The sequence below is a fragment of the Lycium barbarum genome, chromosome 9 (genome assembly GCF_019175385.1).
Source record: "Lycium barbarum isolate Lr01 chromosome 9, ASM1917538v2, whole genome shotgun sequence".
Classification (NCBI taxonomy): domain Eukaryota; kingdom Viridiplantae; phylum Streptophyta; class Magnoliopsida; order Solanales; family Solanaceae; genus Lycium; species Lycium barbarum.
The window spans coordinates 42795123-42817628 of record NC_083345.1 but is presented as its reverse complement, the minus strand read 5'-3'; positions in this window follow the sequence as shown (position 1 = coordinate 42817628).

Below are 22506 nucleotides of genomic sequence, written 5' to 3'. Positions count from 1 at the left end.
ATATGTACGTATCTACGAGCCTCTACTAGAGTACTAGACATAAGGATGGGATAGGTTCCCGTCGTGCCCAAGTATATACACAAAAGAATATGATCATAAGTAGCACCTCCAGAATAGTGGAGTGCTCCTGTGAATCCGCTGATAAGCTCCTACGGATCTGCACCGTCTCTCTGTCTACCTGTGGGCATGAACACAATGTCCAAAAAGAAAGGACATCAGTATGAAAAGTGTACTGAGTATGTAAGGCATGAATAGTAATAGCATAATAAAAAACAATGAAACATGAGCTGAAGATATAACCTGCTTAACCTTTAAAGGAAAACACATGTATGCATATCATATATACCATCATCGGTAACCTGTGTCTAGGTAACTATCATACGCCGCCCACTAGTGGTGTCATGTTCGGCCCTTTAGGCACGGTTTAATCATAAGGAGCCCGCCTTAGCGGCGTCGCGTCCGGCCCTCTAGGCACGGTGTATTCGTATGCAGCTCGACTTTGCGGTGACATGTCCGGCCATCTAAGCGCGGTGTAATCTCGTCATCATATAGTTATCATATGGCATGCATTAGAACTCAAGTACAAATTATAACTCTATCGGGATGACGTAAGGTCGAGGACCACCGATTCCATTATAGAGTATTCATAATCATCATGCCTTACCTTGAAGCAACTAGCATTTTAAGGTGAGTCTAGGAACAATGGACAACATCAAAGAATCATATAAGGATAACTAATTTCATAGAAATATCATATCATGAGCTTTAGAATCGCTATACTTATACTCATCATCATCATTATTATGTTCATAACATATCGCTTATATTTATCTCATGAGAAGCTCTTCATAAACATTGACTCATAGTTTCCGGAATTTAAGACGGTCATGGAAAGACAAAGGAAGTCATGTTATAGGAATCATGCCTTAGTAAAAGAAGGGACTAGCCTCACATACATTGATGTGACTCTAACTTATCAATTTAAGCACTTTTCTCCAATGTTCACAATTCTACCTTCAAGAAAATTCGTACTAGAATAAGATAGTCGGAAACATGCTTAATCTTAAGCTAAAGCTAAAGAAAATTGGGCAGCATTTCCTTTGTTTCTACAACTTTGTCCATATAATATAACAACTCTCAAACGTCAATAATAACATTCGTAATATCACAATCAATAACTTTGTCGAGTTCGACATTATCCAATTCCCACAATTTCCTCTCAAGGTCATCCAGAACCATTGTCATAATACAACATTACCTTCATCCTCATATAACGTTTCTCTCATGTTCTTAATATCATTTATAACATATTTATAATTGTAACATGTCAAGAATCCTGATTCATGTGAAGCTACTACTCAAAAATGTTACCATTCTCATATTTGTAACCCATCTTCCACTCCCTTCCATAATACAATTCTTTCAACCTCTCAATATTCTAAATAACATGTAATGATCATAAAACTCACCTTTGATTTTGTAGAAATAAGTTTTGGATGGAAATGCTTCACTTGATGAAAAATCCTAGCTTCAATCCAAAGAGATTTCTAGACTCCAAGCAACCCTAGAGACTCCCTTACGCTTGCTTTCCTTGGATTAATGATGTTGATCTTTGATTTGCCTTGGATTTATATGTTGGTATGGTGTGGAGAAAGTTCTAGAGGTTTTGAGAGAAGTGGAGAGAAAAATGGGAAATGAAATAAATGAACTTGGGGCCTCCATTATAAAATTTGAAATATGTCCCGACCATGTTATACGGACACATATACGGTCCGTACATGTGACCGTATAATGCTTCCAGTGGAGACTCTTCTCTGGACAGGTTATACGGTCCCTTATACGGACCGTATAAATTATACGGGCCGTATAAGTCGGCCGTATAACTCCCAGTTTCTCGAAATTGTTCTTGTCGTTCCGTTTGATTTCCGATTCTTATGGAACCTTCTTAACACCTTTTTAACACTTTATTAACAATCTAAGGAGCGTTATAACTCTTCTTTAAGACATCATTAAGTCAACATTAACTCGGTACTTGCAAATCCTTTTCGAAACGCAATGCATACTTCGCCTTTCTTAACGAACTTTCTTCTCTTGCCTCAAACCTCTTTGGAATCTTAATTAGAACCATCAAATACTACTTCTTACTTATAGAAACATCATATACTTCTCACACTGCATTATTCTATCTACCATATGACGACATGAAATTTTTTCGAGGTGTAACAAAAACTCAGACAACCTGTTGAACCTCTCCAATCCTCGGAAGCCACCTTTGTCAAAAAGTGTGATAAAACAGTTTCCATAACTGCGCAAAAGAAGCTTCACCTCAAAAAACCCAATAAAACAACCTTCTCCTTTTAGATATACCAACCTACTTACAACTGCGCAAAAGAAGCTGACCCAGAAGAATTGTCTTGGCAACTCCCAGGAATCATGAATGAACATGACTGGATAAAGGAGTTCTATGAGGAAGGTCGCGATATATAGTTGTACAAATATCCTTTCACTGGACACTGTCAATGGAATATTAAATGCAATTGTCAAGAATTTCTTGAAGATGAAATTGAATGGGATGAACATCATACAAGATATTCGAACAAAGCCAAATCAAAGAAAAAAAGGAAAGGGAGAAACTCTGAGAGAGTTCTGAGAAAAGTATTAAAATGGAGATTCATCTATCGGTTCACTTAACCGTAAGGGTGAAAATGAATTTATTTTTTCATACAAACCCCAAGATTGGCCAACACTACCTAGACCAAACACATACCACAAGCCCTCAACCACAAATGAACCAAAACCACAAATATTCATGATGATCCCCTGATGCTCAAGTCATAACCCTGAATTCCTATTACAACAACCTTTTCAAAATGACTGTACAATCCACACCCCAAAAATTCCAAAGTAAAATGTTGTGCTGCCCACTAGAGAAAAGCCACCAACAAGTGATATAGAAGAAATAATCAATTAGCAATCTGAAAATGCCATCTGTCAAAATAAAGTGTTAACAAATACTGGCAATTCCATTAGAATTGTTGCTCGCACACAAAATAAGATGATTAGAAGGGTTGAGATAATTGAGAAAAAAGTGGAAGAAGCGTCCTCTCAACATGATGGACTTATCAAAGCTCTAGAATTGAGACTGACAAATATGCAGTATGAGATTTGTCCACCAGTTTCACTTCTTTAAACAACAACAAAAGGAAATGGTTGCCATTAGAGAACAAATACACCAGCTGAAGCATGGTCATTTTGAACTACAAAGAACTCAGTGATACCCTTCAAAGCCCTCCCCTTGTCATCACAAACATACTCACCACCTAAATTAGAACACTCTTTTACTTCTTTCTCTTCTATTTCACAAGATCCCATGTCCTTTACTCAAAAACACAAAGATGAACCTGAGTTTGACACTGTAAAAATGGTATGGGAAAAGAAGGACTCCATTGCAGCTCAAAACCAGTCCAAACGAAAGAAAGAACTTGGAGAAAGTTCAAAGACCATGACCTGGATAACATGATGATCTCAGATTAAGAACTTCCTAACCTCTATGTGGCCTAACCGAAAAATGGCATAGAGGAAGATGATATCCTAGGATCCATTGCTCAAGATTCATACGATAGTGATCCTACGGATGAAAGACTTGAGACGAGTGAGGACTCCTCACTACCTCATCAAGAGCTAGTTTATCTAGAATAGTAAATCATCCACTAGCATTATTCAATAGGTTGGTGGACCCGTTTGATCTATCCATCCTTATAGAAAGAAGGAATTTCTATGAGCTTGAAGTTTTCAGGAAATACGGAGGATCCATCCTTAAGCCATTTGGAGTCAATCTAGAATACCCATTATGTTATGTCTTCATACCATTGGCCAATGATTTTTCACAAGAGCTAGTATGGTTTTTCTCGTACTTGTGTCACCAGTATTATATCTTCATGGAATTCAAGTGCGATATGTTTCAGGATTTTGGCAAGAGTAAACCTGCGCTAAAAAAAATTATACAATGGTTTAAACCACAAAGATATTAGGTTCAATGTTTTTGAGACTCCTACACAACAAAAATACTCATGCTATATCAGCCGGTAAAGATTATTCACAGAAAAGGTCCATGCTCAACCGGATATCCCATTATGGGGGAAGTTCCCAGTCTCCAACTTGTTGTTAGATGATGAATACAGTGAAGCACATAGAATGATTTGCCAGCAAAATAAGTGCATTCCAAAGAAGATATGGCCAAAGGAGTGGGCGCGTTGGAATTACACTGATAATAATCCCCACTAGGAAAAAGTTCGACAAGCAGCAAAGGAGTATCAAGTGCCATATGAAGTCATCAAGGATGAAGTCACTCAGGCTATTACAAGGATAAGAATAAATATTCCATCTCAGAATTATAAATATTCCATCTCAGAATTCACAAAAAATGGAGCACGATATAGCGGGACCATCCAACAGAAATTGTTACTACATAAGGTCATTAAAACAAAGCCTAGAAAACAAAGAATGATTCAAGAAAAAACATGGCGCTGAATGGTGGATAGATGAAGGATAATTAATTTCGATATTTGAGAGAAATGTTAGCCAAACAGTCCAAACTTAAGTGATTCCCTCTCTAGCCAAAACCCTAACCCTAGCCGAAACCCTAATTATTCTTCATACTTTTCCCAGCCATTATGGCCACTTTGGCCACTGGACAGCCTCCACCGGAGGTTGTCCAACCTTCTCTGACATCATCAACATCCAATGCACCACCCATGCTACCTATATCTTATGCCAATACACTAAAAACCCCGCAACACAAAACTACATTGCCTATCATTCCTCAAAAGCCTGTTACGTATCTGCATGGAGAGCCTAGGGTCTTGTGGGATGAAGAAGAGATAGAGCAGATGATTTTACGTGACAATCTACAATATGCTATTGGTGGAAAGTTTTCCTATGGCTGGCCTGACATTAAAGAACTGGGGGAATCTAATTCCAAAATAATGTGAATTGAAAGGAGAATGTCCTATTGGATTATTGAGGAATAGATATGTTTTGCTTATCCAACTTTGGTAGAAGATTATGTTAACCTTATGTCAAAACCAACATTCTATATTAATTACATGAACTGGTGGTATCCCATGAGAACATTGAAGTGGGATTCATGGTTTGATCCTGATAAAGAAACTACAATAGCAATTGCATGGATTTTCTTTCCTTATCTGCCCCCAAAATATTTTGTTAAGGAAGCATCGTTTTCATTGGCTTCAGCAGTTGGTAAGCCATTACAATTTGATATGGCAACAAAAAATCAAACCAGACCGAGCTGTGCAAGGGTAAAGGTTGAAGTTGATCTGCCTAGTGATTTCCCTCAAAGAATCAACATTGGTATGAAGATGAAAGGTACTGGTGAGATTATTAATAAATGGATAAAGATTAATTATGATCATCTACCTAAGTATTGTAAAAGATGTAAGTTACAAGGTCACAATGAGACTGATTGCTTCATTATTCATCCTGAATTATATCCCAAAGAAGTAAAACATGAACCAGAGAAGGAACAAGGCGTTGCTGCAAAGAATAGTCAATCCAAAAAAGTTCTGGAGACTAAAGCTGAAGGTAAAATGGAGAAAAGTAGCAAAATCCCTGGTGAAAAGGAGATTGTTGATGCTAGAGGTAAACATTAGGAGAAGAAGTATCAGAAGAGAAAATATATGGGTGGATATAATAAGCCTATACAAGGATGGAAAGCCAAGGAAGATCAACACAAAGCTGATAGTAAACACAAAGCTGATGATAAAGGAGCTAATAAGGAGGTAGCAACTGCTAACATGTTTGATGCTTTAATGAACACTGAAGATGACAATGAGGAAGTGCAGACTGATGGATTAAAGAATAATGATGACAAGGGTGATTCATTACAAGTTGAGAAGATACCTAGTGAACAACCTAGAGAGAAACCAACAGAGGTGAAAGATGATCCAACAGGGAATTCTAACAAGAATAACAACCAACTAGTACAGGTATCAACACAGGAGAAAGAGAAGGAATCAACAAAAGCTTGGGTGGAATCATCCTTTGGAAAGATATCATCCGATGACCAAGATATCAGGATAATGCTCTCAAGGATAGTAGGGATCGGGAATTTGAAGCAGTTGGTTGTTTAGAGATGATTATATTTCAAGATTCAACATATAGAGATGATTATCATTCAAGATTCAACATGTAAGAAAGGAATAATTGAGGAAGATGTAGAAAGCTGCACTGAACTTGGCTCAGTTTCTACTAATTTGGCACTTGACTTTCCTCTGAATATTTTTGAGACTGAAAATGATGGGAAAGGTGATGCAGAAGGTATAAGTAAAAGAAAAGATGCAGATAAAGAGAAGGATCCATACAAAAAGGATGAATATGCTATCATGGATCAAGGAATTCCATGTTTTCAAGCTATTATTTCAGATACAGTAGAGGGAGATAGCTCTTTGCCTCATATTAGGGACTTACAGGAGGATGAAACTATGGATCATAACATCAATCAAGTTGCTAGAGATGGGGCTTTATCACCCAAACACATTCAGACATTAAAGAGTGGTGGAAAGAAAATTAGGCAGAACAACATGGCTCCACTACAGGTAATAACAAGGAGTAGTAAATCTAAACCATCCAATAATCAATGATTGATAAAGTACTATTTTGGAATATTAGATCAGTCAACACTCAAAATTCTTTTGAGAGGTTAACTGAGCTTAATAAGAGGCATCACTACTCACTCATAGTACTTATGGAACCTTTCCATGGGTCTGATGAAATTGAAAGTTATAGAAGAAGGTTAGGCATCCATAATTCAATCGCTAATATCTCAGAGAAGATTTGGATTTTTTGGACTGATGATTGGCAAGCTCAGGTTATTATGGATTCAGTGCAGCAGGTGACTCTTAAAATGACTCATGTCAAGTTGCAGCAAGAAGCTTTTGTCACTATTGTCTATGCTAAATGTACTGCTATAGAAAGGTTGGAGTTATGGGATTCTATTGCCCAAGCTACACTGAACATTCAACGACCGTGGATAGTCGGGGGGACTTTAATGTAATTCTAAAAGCTGATGAGAAACTAGGAAGTCTTCTTGTTCATTGGTCTGAAACTGCTGATTTTGCTCACTTTGTTAATAACTATGGTCTGATGGAATTGAAATACTCTAGTAGTAGATATACTTGGTAAAATGGCAGAACTAAAGAGGATTGTATTTTCAAAAGACTTGACAGAGTGTTTGGAAATTAGGAGTTCATCGATCTTTTCCCATTATCTGAGGTCTCACATCTTATAAGGCATAGATCTGATCATGCCCTTCTCCATGTTGTGTGTAATACACAAGCGGAGGTGGTTGTTAAGCCATTTAAGTTCCTAAATTTTTGGTCTCAACATCCAAAATTTTTGGACTTGGTTCAAGACAACTGGAGGTTGGATTTTGCAGCAAATCCATTTTTTGAATTTCAAGCTAAAATGAAAAAGGTGAAAATGGCTTTGGTAGAGTAAGGATACATATGGCAATATTTTTCAGCAAATTTCAACCATAGAAGATACTATCAAGATGAAGGAACTATAGTTTGAACTAAATCCTTCCATGTTGAATAGAACAGCTATTCAACATGCACTTTGAAGAAGAATATTGGAAGCAGAAGTCTGGTATGAGGTGGTTCAAGGATGTGATAGAAATACCAAGTTCTTTCACTCCTATGTCAAAGGAAGGAGGAAGAAATTGGCTTTGCAGAGGATTCAAAATAGTCAAGGGGATTAGATTTCTTCTAATGATGATATAGGGGAGGAAGCAGTCACATTCTATCAAGATCAGTTTAGACAGCTGAATACAAGCACTGATTATGAGATGTTGAAGAAGATTCCTGCTCTAATCTCTAAAGAACAAAATGAGTCTCTTATTGCTCTCCCTAGTAATGAAGAAGTCAAGCTAGCAGTCTATGGTCTGAATGGTGACAGTACAAGTGGCCCTTATGGTTTCTCAGGCCATTTTTTCCAGGTCTATTGGCATATTATAGGGGAAGATGTCACTAAAATGGTTAGAGCATTCTTTTGTGGGAAAAAGTTGCCTAGATTCATTACTCACGCCAATCTTGTTCTAATTCCTAAGAAGGAAGTGGTCAATACATTTGCAGACTTGACACCAATAAGCCTTAGCACTTTTGCTAACAAGATCATCTCCAGAGTCTTGCATGAGAGGAATGTGACAGTACTGCCTAGCATTATTTCTAACACTCAAACTGGTATTGTAAAAGGTAGGAGCATTGTGGAGAATATGTTGTTAGCACAGGAGATCATTAGAGACATAAACAAGAGAAACAAAATGCACAATGTGGTAGTGAAGATTGACATGGCTAAGGCTTATGATAGGGTGTCATGGATCTTTCTAAAAAAGGTTTTGAGGCAATTTGGCTTCTCAGAGGTGATTGTAGACATGGTATGGAGATTGGTATGAAACAATTGGTACTTAGTGCTAGTAAATGGCCAATCTCATGGATTTTTTCATTCTACTAAAGGCTTGAAGCATGGTGACCCCTTGTCACCAACTTTGTTCATCATAGCAGCTGAAGTCTTGGCCAGAAACCTGAATAGTCTACATGAAGATACTGCTTTTAAAGGATATGGCATGCCAAAATGGAGCCCTCAGATCAACCATTTATCATAGGTTGATGATACAATACTTTTTTGCTCAGCTGATCCTGTGTCATTGAAGAAGAAGATGAAGATCTTGAGGGACTATGAGAAGACATCTGGTCAGCTGGTTAACAATGACGAGAGCTCTCTCTATGTGCATGAGAAAGTTCTAGCAGCCATGGTTAACAGAATTAAAAGGAAAACTGGTATGAGGAAAGGCTCTTTTCCTTTTACATATCTGGGATGTCCAGTATTTTATGGTAGAAAGAAAATTATCTATTATGAAAGTCTGATAAAGAAGGTGATGAATAGAGTGATGTCTTGGCAAAACCGGCTGCTGTCATTTGGTGGAAGGTACATATTAATTGCACATGTCCTACAGACAATGCCAGTCTATTTATTATCTGCAATGAATCATCTGAAAGGTGTTATAGACCAATTACATAAGATCTTTGCCAAGTTCTTTTGGAGTAATACTTCGGGTGTTAAAGGCAAGCACTGGGTGGCTTGGGAGAAAATATGTTTGCCAAAGTGTGAAGGTGGTCTTGCCTTTAGATCACTGCATGATATATCCAAAGCCTTTTTTACAAAACTCTGGTGGAATTTTAGAACTAACATTTCTTTATGGGGAGCCTTCATGGGTAACAAGTATTGCAAGAGGTTGCATCCAGTTATAGTACAGGCCAAAGGAGCATAAAATGTGTGGCAGAAACTGGTGGCAGTGAAAGATGATGTAGAACATCAGATATAGTGGCAATTGAAAGGAGGTACTTCTAGCTTCTGGTTTGATAACTGGACAAAACAAGGCGCTTTGTACTTTGTTGATAATGACCTAGTCATTGATGAGGAGATAGAGGTGAAGGAATTTATATCTGATGGGGAGTGGAATTTGCCAATATTACAGGAATTTCTTGCTGAAGAAACGGTGGAATACATACAACATACCATTAGTCCAAAGATGATTCAAGCTGATAATGATAAAGCTTGGTGGATTGGTGAAACAAGTGGAAAATTCACAGTTAAAAGTGCATGGGAGGAAACTAGACTAAAGCAAGATAGTCTTGAAGCTTATAGATATATCTGGTTGAAGGGATTGCCTATTAAAATAAGTTTCTTTTTACGGAGAGTTTGGAAGAGATGCATAGTAACTGATGACAACCTTAAGAGAATGCACATCAACATTGTCTCAAGGTGCTGGTGCTGTCAAGACCATAAACAGGAAACCATGTCCCATCTTTTTCTAACTTCTCCAATAGCTTTCAAGCTTTGGAAACAATTTGCTTCTTGTGCAAGTTTTAATATAGAAGGTCTTCATTTGCAGCAGATCATTATACTATAGTGGAAAGCAAATGTACCTTCAAAGTTACAAGGGATATTTCAAGCCATGCCAGCTATCATTATGTGGGAGATTTTGAAAAGAAGAAACTCAATCAAACATGGCAAACATACTTCATATATTAGAATGGTATACCAAGTTCAACATGTAGTACATCAACTGATCAGAGTGAAGCATCCTTGGCTATGCAGAATTCCACCAGACGGGCCTGCTGTTATAGACCTGCTCAGCAACTACAAGCAAAAACTGCATTGTTGTAAAGTTATATGGAAAATGCCACATCATGGATTGAAGTGTAATATAGATGGAGCTTCTCAAGGTAATCCAGGAATCATCTCATATGGATTTTGCATCAGAAATGACAGAGGCAATCTTGTTTATTCTTAGGCCAAGCAGATTGGTTTGGCTTCAAACATGATGGCAGAAATAGTAGCTATCCAGGAAGCTATGAAATATTGTCTAGCTAATAACATACAGAATGTTACATTGGAAACTGACTCATTTGTTTTGAAAAACATACTGCAAAATGTTTGCAAGATCCCTTGGTAAATTGTGAAGATAGTGGAGCAGATTCAGCAAATACTGGAACAGCTACAAGTACAAGTTTTGTACACATTTAGAGAAGGAAATCAGATGGCAAATTTCCTAGCAAATGTAGCACTTGAAGTAGAGAATCAGCTGGAATATACTAACTTTGAATCACTGCCAGTACTAGGAAGGAAGATACTAAATTTAGACAAGGCGCAAATTCCATCACTGAGCATCAAAACAAGGAAGATTCAGCTCACTTGAAGATGAAGCAGTTCTTTTTCTATTTTTTGATTACAAATTGTAAAACTATCTCTGAGTATGCATACTCAAAGATGGGGAGCAACAATTATTTTCTGTTTTCTGCTTTTGCTTTTGAACTTGATTATTATTAATAAAATATCAGGGGGCCATGTCTCCTAATAAATTTGATTAAAAAAATAGATGAAGGATACACAAGCCTGCTATCAACACCATCAAACACTGCCCCATCGTATTATGGTTAATGACGTATGCGAGATTTTCACCACTTACCCTTACTTATATCAACAAATTATCCACAAAAGTTTACTACCCATACCAAAACAAATCTTCCTATAATTTTATATTTCCAACCTCACTTTTAGATGCTCACCACATGCTACCATATGCTTTTCACAAGCTTGCACATGCTACCTAAAAGGAGACTAAAGTCTACCTCACTTGCACATGCTACCTAAAAGGAGACTAAAGTCTACCCCACTTGCACATGCTACCACATGGCGTCACATGCTTTTCCATGTATATTTCTACTTTCACAAGCTTTCAAGTGTTGGCACATACTTTGACATTCTTAGGCTTATGTATTTCTTATTTTTTTTGGGTCCTTCACATGTTTATGGGACCCATTTTGTATGATAAGTTTGCATTGTAATATAGGTTTGTCTTGTAGTAGTCTTTCAACTCCTATATGAGTGCTTTCTAAATTTCTCTCTTTTTCTTCTCTTAAAATGCATGGAAAGGCTGGTCCTTAATTTAGTATAGGGTTAGGAAATATTGAGAAAGTTAACTTTCTACAAGTAAAAAAGTTTTCGAAGTTATAATAACTAAATTTGTAGTAGTGTAAAAGTTTTTCTGAGTTGAGTAGCCTGGCAATCCGTCCTTAGGGATGTTGAAGCCAGCCCTATTGTAGGAAAAACTTTTACATCTATGATCAAATTTACTGTTCGACTAGCTTGGCGAGCCATCCGTTAGGATGTTGAAGCTAGGTTGGTGGCAAGCCGTCCTTATGGATGTTGAAACCTAGTCGTCTATGTGAGAAAAAAAAGAAGCAAGCATCCTCACAACATGCCGGACTTATCAAAGCTCTGGACTTGAGATTGACAAATATGCAATATGAGATTTTTCCACCAGGCACCTCACTTTTCCACTTCTTTCAATACCAACAAAAGGAAATGGCTGCCATTAGATAACAAATACAATAGCTGAGGCTTAGTCATTTTGAACCACAAAGAACTCAGGGATACTCTTCAAAACCCACCTTTTTCCCCCTGTCATCACAAACATACTCACCATATAAATTAGACCACTCTTTTACTACTTTCCTTCAATTTAACAAGATCCCATGCCCTTTACTAAAACAAAAAGAACTTGAGTTTGACATTGCAAAAATGGTGTGGGGAAAGAAGGAATCCATTGCAACCTAAAAGCAGTCCAAGCGAAAGAAAGAACTTGGAGAAAGTTCAAAAGACCGCGACTTGGAAAACTTGATGATCTCAGATCAGGAAGTTCCAAACCTCTATGTGGCCCAACCAAAAATGGCATAGAGGAAGATGATATCGTAGGATCCAGTACTCGAGATTCATATTATAGTGATCCTACGGATGAAAGCCTCGAGATAAGTGGGGATTCCTCACTAGACTCTTCTGAAGAAGACAACCCACCAATATTCATGAATCAACCAAGAGAACCATAGATGATGATCGTGACAGGATGCTAGATGAGCCAATTCCATAAAGGAGACTAGAACCGATAATAGTAAAATTTGTTGGAACTGGATTCCATACCTTCACTCTAGATGATATCAAAGTTTCAAAATGGCCTCAAAAGATCCAAGATTTCTTTACTTGGATGGTGACCAAAAATTTGGTAGAACGAGAAAAGTATCTGATCCTGTGAGAATTCACTTCAAGGTTCTCTGGAATTTGTAAAGTGATAAATTGTTCCTCTTGAGTTGCAAAAATAGGGTGCTGGTGAAGTTTTGAGGCAGCAACATATTCTTTAACTCCTTTAGGTTTTTGTTAGACCAAGGAATGAATTTGTGACCACAAAGAACATGTCTTTTTAGTAAAAGCGGAATATGGATTTATAAGGGGTAGATCGGTTGGAGACACTTTGTTTTCATCAGGTAGGATATCTACTTCATATAGGTAATCACATTTTCATGAAAGGGTTATATACAGGGTAGGAGACATATTTATTTTTGCAAAGGAAGTACAAGGGTTTGACGAGGATGGAAATGACTCAGACCAATTTTTACTAAACTGATTTTCTCTTTGAAATGATGGTCTTGCTCTGATACCAAGGGAAGAGGTGAAGGGCGAGGAGTTAGAAAGCAAGACTACAAGAACAATAGTTTTCTTACATAGAGAACTAGGCCTCAACATCCATAAGGATGGCTTGTCATAAACCTGGCTTCAACATCCCGAAGGACGGCTTGCCAAGCTAGAAGAATAGTAAATTTGATCATAGATGTAAAAGTTTTTCCTACAATGGTGTTGGCTTCAACATCCCTAAGGACGGATTGCCAAGCTACCCAACTCGTAAAAACTTTTACACTACTACAGATTTAGCTGTTATAACTTCGGAAAACTTTTGTACTTGCAGCAAGTTAACTTGCTCAACATTTCCTAACCCTATACTAAATTAAGTACCAACCTTTCTATGCATTTTGAAGAGAAGAACAAGAGAGAAATTTAGAAAGCACTAATTTATTTGATATAGTAAATTTACAAGATGATTATTTGATGATCCTTCAAGTACTACCTAGCCTCATTTATGTAAAAGTTGGAAGACTACTACAAGACAAACCTATAAGAAATAGCAAACTTATCATACAAAATGGGTCCCATAAACATGTGAAGGATCCTAATAAAACAAGAAATACATAGGCCTAAGCATGCCAAAGCATGTGCAAACACTTGAAAGCATGTGAAAGTAGAAATATATACATGGAAAAGCATGTGAAAGTATAAATATATACATAGAAAAGCATGTGACGACATGTGGTAGAATGTACAAGTGGGGTAGACAAGCATGTGGCGCCATGTGGTAGCATGTGCAAGTGGGGTAGACTTTTGTCCTCTTTTAGGTAGCATGTGCAAGCTTGTCAAAACATTTGGTGAGCATGTGAAAGTGAGGTTGGAAACATAAAATTATAGGAAGATTTTTTTTTTGGTATGGGTGGTAAACTATTGTGGGTAATTTGTAGAGGTAAGTACGGGTAAGCGGTGAAAATCTTGCATACGTCATTAAGCGTCATCCGATGGGGCAGTGTTTGATGGTATTGATGGCGGACTTATGTATCCTTCATCTATAAACCATTTAGCACCATGTTTTTTCTTGAAGCTTTCTTTGTTTTGTAATCTTCTTTTTAGCGACCTTGTGTAGTAACATTTTCTGTTGGATGGTCCCGCTATATTGTGCTCTATTTTTTGTGAATTCTGAGATGGAACATTTATTCTTATCCTTGTGATAGCCTGAGTGACTTCATTCCTGATGACTTCATACAATACATTGTACTCCTTTGCTGCTTGTCGGACTTTCTCCCAGTGGGGATGATTATAAGTGTAATTCCAATGCGCCCACTCCTTCAGCCATATTTCCTTTGGAATGCACTTATGTTGCTCGAAAATAATTCTTTGTGCTTCGCTGTATTCATCTTCTAAGGACAAGATGGAGACGGGGAACTTCTACTAGAATGAGATATCTGGTGGAACATGGACATTTCCATTAATAATCTTTACCAGCCGATGCAGCATGAATATTTTTGCAGTGTAGGAGTCTCAAACCATTGAACCCAATATCTTTGTGGTTTAAACCAATGTAGAAATTTTCTAAGAGCGGGTTCAATCTTGTCAAAATCTTGAAAGATATCGCACTTGAATTCTAAGAAAATATAATACCGGTGATACAAGTACCAGAAAAACCATAATAGCTCTTATGGAAAATCATTTTCCAGTGGTATGAATATATGATAGAATGGATATTCTGGATTGACTCCAAACGGCTTAAGGATGGATCCTCCATATTTCCTGAAAACATGAAGCTTATAAAAAGTCCTTCTTTCTATAATGATGGATCGATCAAATGGGTCCATGACTTGGTTGAATAATTTTGGTGGCTAATTTGCTAATCTAGATGAAGTGGCTCCTGGTGAGCTTACAAGCATCAAAATGTGGCTAGTTAGCTTCTTCTTTTGAACAAATCTCTTTGAAAATTCATCCCCTGGATAGGAAATTCACTAGAATATTATCCTTCTCCTTGACATGCTTCACTTGGAATTTATAAGGGGAGAGCCACTGTGCCCATTTGAGAATCTATGGATTTGGAAGAATTTTGGAATTTATCTGGATCATCTTCGGGAAAGCCGTCATACCATTTCTATCAAATATTTTGTGTGAATTAAAAAGAAATTGAACTTTTTAATTTCGTGCTTCACGGCAGGAATTTCTTTGAACGTGGAATGATAATGTTTTTCTGCATCTTTGAACCTTCCACTATCATATCTGCATATTTTTTGCTGGCCATTTTGTTCTTCAAAAAGTACCGCGCTCCAATATTCGATGCTGGCACCTGCCAACAACATTTTCCTTCTATCTGAGGGGATATGGAGGGCTTTGACTTCACTAGATATTTCTTTTATTTTTTGAACTGCTTCATCCTATTCCTTCCCCCAAACTTGAGCATTTTTCTTGATCAATTTGGTAAGTGGAGAAATATATGTAGAGACATTATGGATAAAATCTCTAACATAATTAATCACACCTAAAAATTGCCGGAGCTGCTTTGTTGTGAAATTGGTGTCTGGAAACTTGAGCGATTCCTGGCAAATGTGTGGCCCCGGGCTGTATGCTCCTAGGACAAAATGCATTCCTATAAAATTAATGTCTCTTTTAAAAAGAACCATCTTTTTTGCTGAAAGCATGATTCTATTTTCTCGTACTAGATCATGAAACTGATGGACCAAGTTGAGGTGTTCTTCCATAGTATAACTAAACAATAATATGTCATCAATGTAAATTAGTGATGTGTGGAAGATGGTTTGAAATATCTTTATCATTACTTTTTTGAACAGAGAGGGTGCGGTTTTCTACCCAAATGGCATGACTTTCCATTGGAAGTGGTGATCGGGTATTCAAAGCCTGTTTTTGCACTTTCTTCAGGATGTATTCCCAATTGCCAAAACACGGATTTAAGGCCAAACATGGAAAAGTATTTAGCTTTTGCTAATTGTGAGAAAAGGGTGAGTTTATTTGGGTTAGAGAATTTATCATCTCGGAGAAAATGGTTAAGAGGTTGATAGTTTATGACTAACCTGAGTTACCTCTTGTTTCCTGCCCGTTTGTTGACATAGAAAAATTCACATACCCATTGCGAATCAGATGGCTCGATCAGTCCAAATTCCAAGAGCTCTTGACATTTCTTTTTCGAAAGCTAAAGAAGTTCTGGATTCATCCTGAGTGACTTGGCTTCATTGGATTGATGCTTTCATTTTTCTTAAAAGGGATTTGAATGCAAAACTCTTCATTTAGCCATAACAGAGTTTTGCTTTTCCTCATAAACTCCTTGTGAGATTCTGCACATGAATGCTCTACCAGCTGCTGTTCAATCCCCTTGATTTGTTCGTCATCTATTATCTGGCATAACTGTGAAACTTCTTTGTAAGGTTTGAATTGTTTTTTGAATGTTATTCCACTGGCTTTGATATGGAGTTGATCTTTGAGTAGCTTGAAGATATCAAATCCAAAACTGAGATCTTTCCCTAGGACATCTGAACCAATCAACTTAGCTCTAAACTTCAACCCTGGAAAGAATTCAATTGTGATTGGATGCTTTGTGATGACTATGGCGGTTAGGATTCCATTTGATGCAGTGTTGAAATCTTTGAAATATGGAATCCATTGATCCTCAGGAAGGACAGTTGGGTTCATCAATGAACATGCTGCTCTAGTGTCTAAGAAAGCAATAACTTGGATTGGCTTATCCCATTTGGATTAGTAGACATTAAGTTAGACACGAGAGATAACTATGATGCTATTATTTCCTCTTGAGACTTTACTTCTGCTTCTGAAATCTGGTAGTAGTCATCTCCATATTCTTCATATACATCCACGGAAAAAAATGTTTTCTCTATGGGATCGTCTTCCAATGAGAGAATAGATTCAAGATCATCATCTTTACTAAGATGGATACCAGTGTAAGCTTCTATTTCAGTAGGCAGCTTGATAGACATTCTGGATTGAGGACAATTTCTTACATAATGCCCTACCTTGTTACAGATGAAGCATCTGTCATTTTTTCGGGAATTTCCTGGGCTTTTTCTTCTACAATATTTTGTGCGCCTTCGGAAGTTAGATCTTTCCCCTGAAGGCTTTGTCCATTGGAACCGCTTGTATCCTCTTCGTCGTCTAGGGGCCTGGCATGAACAACCTGACCTAGTGATTAGATTATTTTGTATGTTCTGGTTCAAAACGGACCTCTTTGTGAAAATATCATCCAATGCTAGAACAATTGCTTGCCTAATGTAGCCGCCTTGTGGGATTGTTAATGGCTGGAACTTTTCTTCAATGATCGTCATGGTTCGTCCTGTTGGCATCTTTAGAAGTGATGAAACAAAGTGTTACATCTCGGAAATTCCGGATTTGTTGCCTTGTGAGTAGACTAATGTGAGACAAAGGTGAACATGAAGTCATTATGAGATTAAGGAGAGTATTAGGTAGCTTAAAGTGCATACCAAAAGATTTCAAGTCATATGGATATGTGAGACTAAGTTTGTTGAAGGAAGTGAATGTAAGTCATGTTTGGAAGGGTTTTCTCGATAGTTGATTTGATACATATTTAGCGAGGTCTTGAGGGGTTGCTATAGGGACTATTGTATGGTTAATGAAGTGTTATATAAGTTCCAAAAAGATTCCACAAGGATTGGAGATCAAACGAATCAACGAGAGAAAGTTCAAAAAAATAGTGGGTTATACGACCATTTATATGGTCCGTATAACTTTATACGATCCGTATAAGGGTCTGTATAACAGTTACAGTGATGGGTCACCACTGGTGATATTATACGGTCACTTATACGGACCGTATAAGTGTCCGTATAAATCCCGTCGGCCAGTTTTTTTTTTTTTAAAATATAAGTGACCCTTGTTATGTTATTTCATTTGCCCACACTTCCAAAAGTCTTGAGAGCTCAAAAACCCTTCTCCAAGAATTTTCCACTCAAACTCAAGAAAAAACAAAGATCAAAAGGCAAGAATCAAGATATTCATGTGTTGGAAGACTCACTAGGGTTAGTAGACTTCAAGGATAACTTGGGTATTGTTGCTAGGATTTTGCACAAGTTGATATCCTGCTCCAAAGCTTAATCCTATGAGATAAAAGGTTAGTTTTCATATCTATTGCATGTTGTTCAGCATGTTTGGTTGTTTAATAACTTGGATGAGGAAAGAAAGTAGAAAGTGAAGCTTAAATATAGATTTCATGATGTTTTGAGTAGTAAGCTAACATGAGTCATGATTCTTAGTATGATATGGATATAATCTTGTCATGGAAGGTAATAATGGTGATGAGGAAGCATTGTATGAAAATGTGCAAAGGGTTGAAGTGAAGTTATTGATGTAAGTTGAATGTGAGAATGAACTTTGAGACTTAATTATATACGACTACTTGATTATGATGTTGTGGATGTTATTATGATTGATTAGGAATTGTTTTACGGTGTGGTGGAAGTTGATGAAATAGGGGAAATGCTGCCCAATTTTTGTTAGTTCATGAGTTTTTCTAGTTTGAATTTAAGAATGTCTCTAAGACTTAACCATGGTATAAATCCTTTTAAATGTAGACTTCTCAAGCTTAGGCGGGTGAACGTTAAGTAGTTACGAAGACAAAGAGGTATGTAAGGCTAACCCTTCTTTCTTAAGGCATGATCCCATTGATGTATACTTCATGTGAAATCCATAGTATCTTTCATGATGATTTCATTCCTAGAATCACTAAAGCTCATGATCTTAATATTCTCACGATACTATTGGTTCCATCCTATGATAGTTGATCCTCTAAGGAAGGATATTATGAAAACGATGATAACGATGATGATGTTGATGTTGAGGACATGTATGTACTCCCATGTATACATATTTATATATTAGAGTATGACTACTAAGAACACCGAGCTTATATGGCCGGGTATGATATCTATCGCGCGCGCACCACTGCAGTTGGGTACGGATAACACTAAGCCTTGGTAGGACTAGGTATGTATAACATCGAGTCTCGTCATGGAAGGATATGTGAGTCACCAAACCTCTATGGTCGGGTATGGTACTACCATAAGTAGAAATGTATGAAATGGAAGGTTCCCATTAGAAAGAGGTAAGTGAATACGATGAGCAAACGTTAGAGGTATAAATGACTTTATCCTCTTATGACTCTTCTATCTTATGTTATTCCTTATGCTTCCATTATGTTGTTGATTATGCTTTACATACTCAGTACATTATTCGTACTGACATTCTTTTTTTTGTGGACGTCGTGTCATGCCCGCAAGTGGATAGAGGGATAGGCTTGATCCATAGATTACTTGTTCAGAGACTACGTAGAGGAGCTCTATTTGATCCGGAGCCGCAACTCTTGGTATTATTCTTTTATGTACATACATATGGGCATGGCGAGGCCATGTCCCATCCTTATGATGATGTTTGATACTCTTCTTAAAGGCTCGTAGACAGTCATGTATAGTAGATGTCTTTCGCCTTGTCAGCTCATGTTCAGTATATTATGTTGTTAGCCTTGTCAGCATGTGTATATGTGTGTGGGCATAGTTGTTGATGTTGATATATATATATATATATATATATATATATATATATATATATATATATATATATATATATAGTGTTTTAGCCATCAAAAATGGTATTATTGAGGCATAGAGTTTGTTGAAAAGCCATGTGGCTCACCTAGATATGAATATGAATGTACGATGAGAGGTGCTCGGTGAGTTAGCTCCGGGTGCCCTTCATGGCCCTGCAGATGGGTCGTGACACAAAGGCTTGCTTGAGATTAGTTTCTCTGCCTAACTCAAAAAATATTTTAGCCATTTTCTGAAAGTAGATATCAATGACATCTCTTTCAAATGATACACACTTCAATTCGAAGAACTGTCTCCTCAATTTTTCTTGTCTTTGGCTAGTATCTCCACAGAACACGTCATGTAGGATTCTGATGTTGAAAGCGAAATCTTGGGATGTGAGGAACATATTTTTGTCTTGTATCCCAAGTGAATTCCACTAGTATGAGAATTCCAGAGAACCTTGAAGTGAATTCTGACAGGATCAGATACTTTTCACGTTCTACTAAATTTTTTATCACCATCCAAGTAAAGAAAGCTTGGATCCTTTAAGGCCATTTTGAAACTTTGATGTCATCCAGAGTGAAGGTATGGAATCTAGTTCCAACAAATTTGTTGTTGTCGGTTCTAGTCTTCTTTCTAGAGTTGGCTCATCTGTCGTCCAGTTACGATCATCATCTACTTTAGAAATTTCTGGTTTTCTTGGTTGAATCATGAATATTAGTTGGTTGTCTTCTTCAGACGAGTCTACTGAGGAATCCTTACTTGTCTCGAGGCTTTCATCTGTATGATCACTATTATATGAATCTTGAATACTGGTTCCTAAGATATCATCTTCCTCTATGCCATTTTTTGGTTGGGCCATATAGAGGTTAGGAACTTCCTGATCTGAGATCATCAAGTTTTCCAGGTCGGGGTCTTTAGAACTTTCTCCAAGTTGTTTCTTTCATTTGGACTGCTTTTGGGCTGCAAATAGAGTCCTTCTTTTCCCACACCATTTTTGCAATGTCAAATTCAGGTTCATCTTTTTATTTTTGAGTAAAGGACATGGGATCTAGTGAAATGGAAGGGAAAGTAGTAAAAAAGTGGTCTAATTTAGGTAGTGAGTATGTTTGTGATGACAAGGGGAAAAGGGTGGGTTTAGAAAGGTATCCCTGAGTTCTTTTTGGTTCAAAATGACCATGCTTCAGCTATTGTATTTGTTTTCTAATGGCAGCCATTTTCTTTTGTTGTTGTTGAAAGAAGTGGAAAATTCAGGTGCCTGATGGACAAATCACATACTGCATATTTGTCAGTCTCAATTCTAGAGCTTTGATAAGTCCAGCATTGTAGTAGTCTTCCAACTCCTATATAAATGAGTGCTTTAGTTTTAATTTGTGCTTATAAGTTAGTTAGCTGGTCTGTTTAGTCCTTTATATTAGTTTAGCTTTAGTTTATAGGTTTAGTTGTATGTTTAAGTGTTTTTTGCATAATCAGTAGGTAATCAGGGTTTTGTTTAGCTTTGTTTATAGAGTATTAGTCATGTGGTCATCTAAGCTTGAATATGGTAGCCTTGTTGGTCTGTTTAGCTTGAGAATGTTTAGTTTATGCATCAGTGTTTACTCATATTGGGATTTTAGTTTGAATCTTCATGTTTGTGTAAAGCTAGTTAGCTAGCTTAACCTTGTTAGAAGAAAGCGTATGTCTTATCTGAGGCTAAAACCTAATCACACATGTTTATATATATATATATATATATATATATACACATATATATTATGGAAATCTTGAATTAGATGAACTATAAAACATGTATATTATGGTTTCCACTGAAGCTAGTGTCTTTGTTTGAGTAGTTTTAAGGGCATTGCCTTGTTAACTGTTGACCTTAATAAGTAAATATGTGCATATCATGGGTTTGTCATCTAATTTTAGTTCAAATCCTTAGCTTGAACTTGATTCCTATTCTGACCTGTAAGCTTTTACTAGTATCAGTGATTGGTTTTAGTTTTATGTATATGTGGAAATTAGTTTGCCCCCACTATTAAGTCAGGAGGTCTCACTTGTTTGATATGATATGGATGAAATATCTGAATATCAGTCTAAGTTTGTGTAAAAGTGATGGACTATGAATCTTGAGTTTAAATGCTTATCTGTCTGATGTGACTAAACAGGTTCTTCTCTGATATGACTAAGCTTTAGGAGTTTGTTTCAAGAATATGATAGCATTATAAGAGGGAACTGTTGTTTTAAATAACTATAATGACTGACGATTTATGTGGCTCATAAGAAAAATCTTAACCCAAATCAGTAGAATATTATAGTTGTTACTACTTGAGAATCCATGGACCCACTTCATGTTGTCAAAATCCTTTGAATGATGGTTCTTTTGAGGAAACTATCTAGACTGCACTTGAAGGTTAAGATCACTAGCATATTTATGCCATTAAAAAGTCATTATCTGTGTTTTTTATGGTAATGTGTTGGTCTGTGTTATGTTGTAATACCTCTGCCTGATTTGAATATGTATATACATGCCCTCCATGCCAAGGAATTTCATTAATACATTTGTATCACGACCCAAAACACGGTCATGGTGGCACCCACACTACACCCCCTCCTCCCCGGGCTCTCTGGATGGGCGAACCATCCCCTCAATCAATGTTCAATCAATTTAAGAAACAAGCATAAATAACACAAGTAAACATTAATGAGTCTTCAACCATACATAATCAGAAGTGCAGAATACGAAGTCAAATACATCTCCCAAGGACCTGAAGTCACTAGTACAAGAACGACTAATCCAAATACAAGTCTATGAATATAACAATAGTCTGAACATAAGGAAATACTGTTTAATGGATTGAGTAATAGAAAACGATAGTTAAGATCCAGGGCTGCTGAC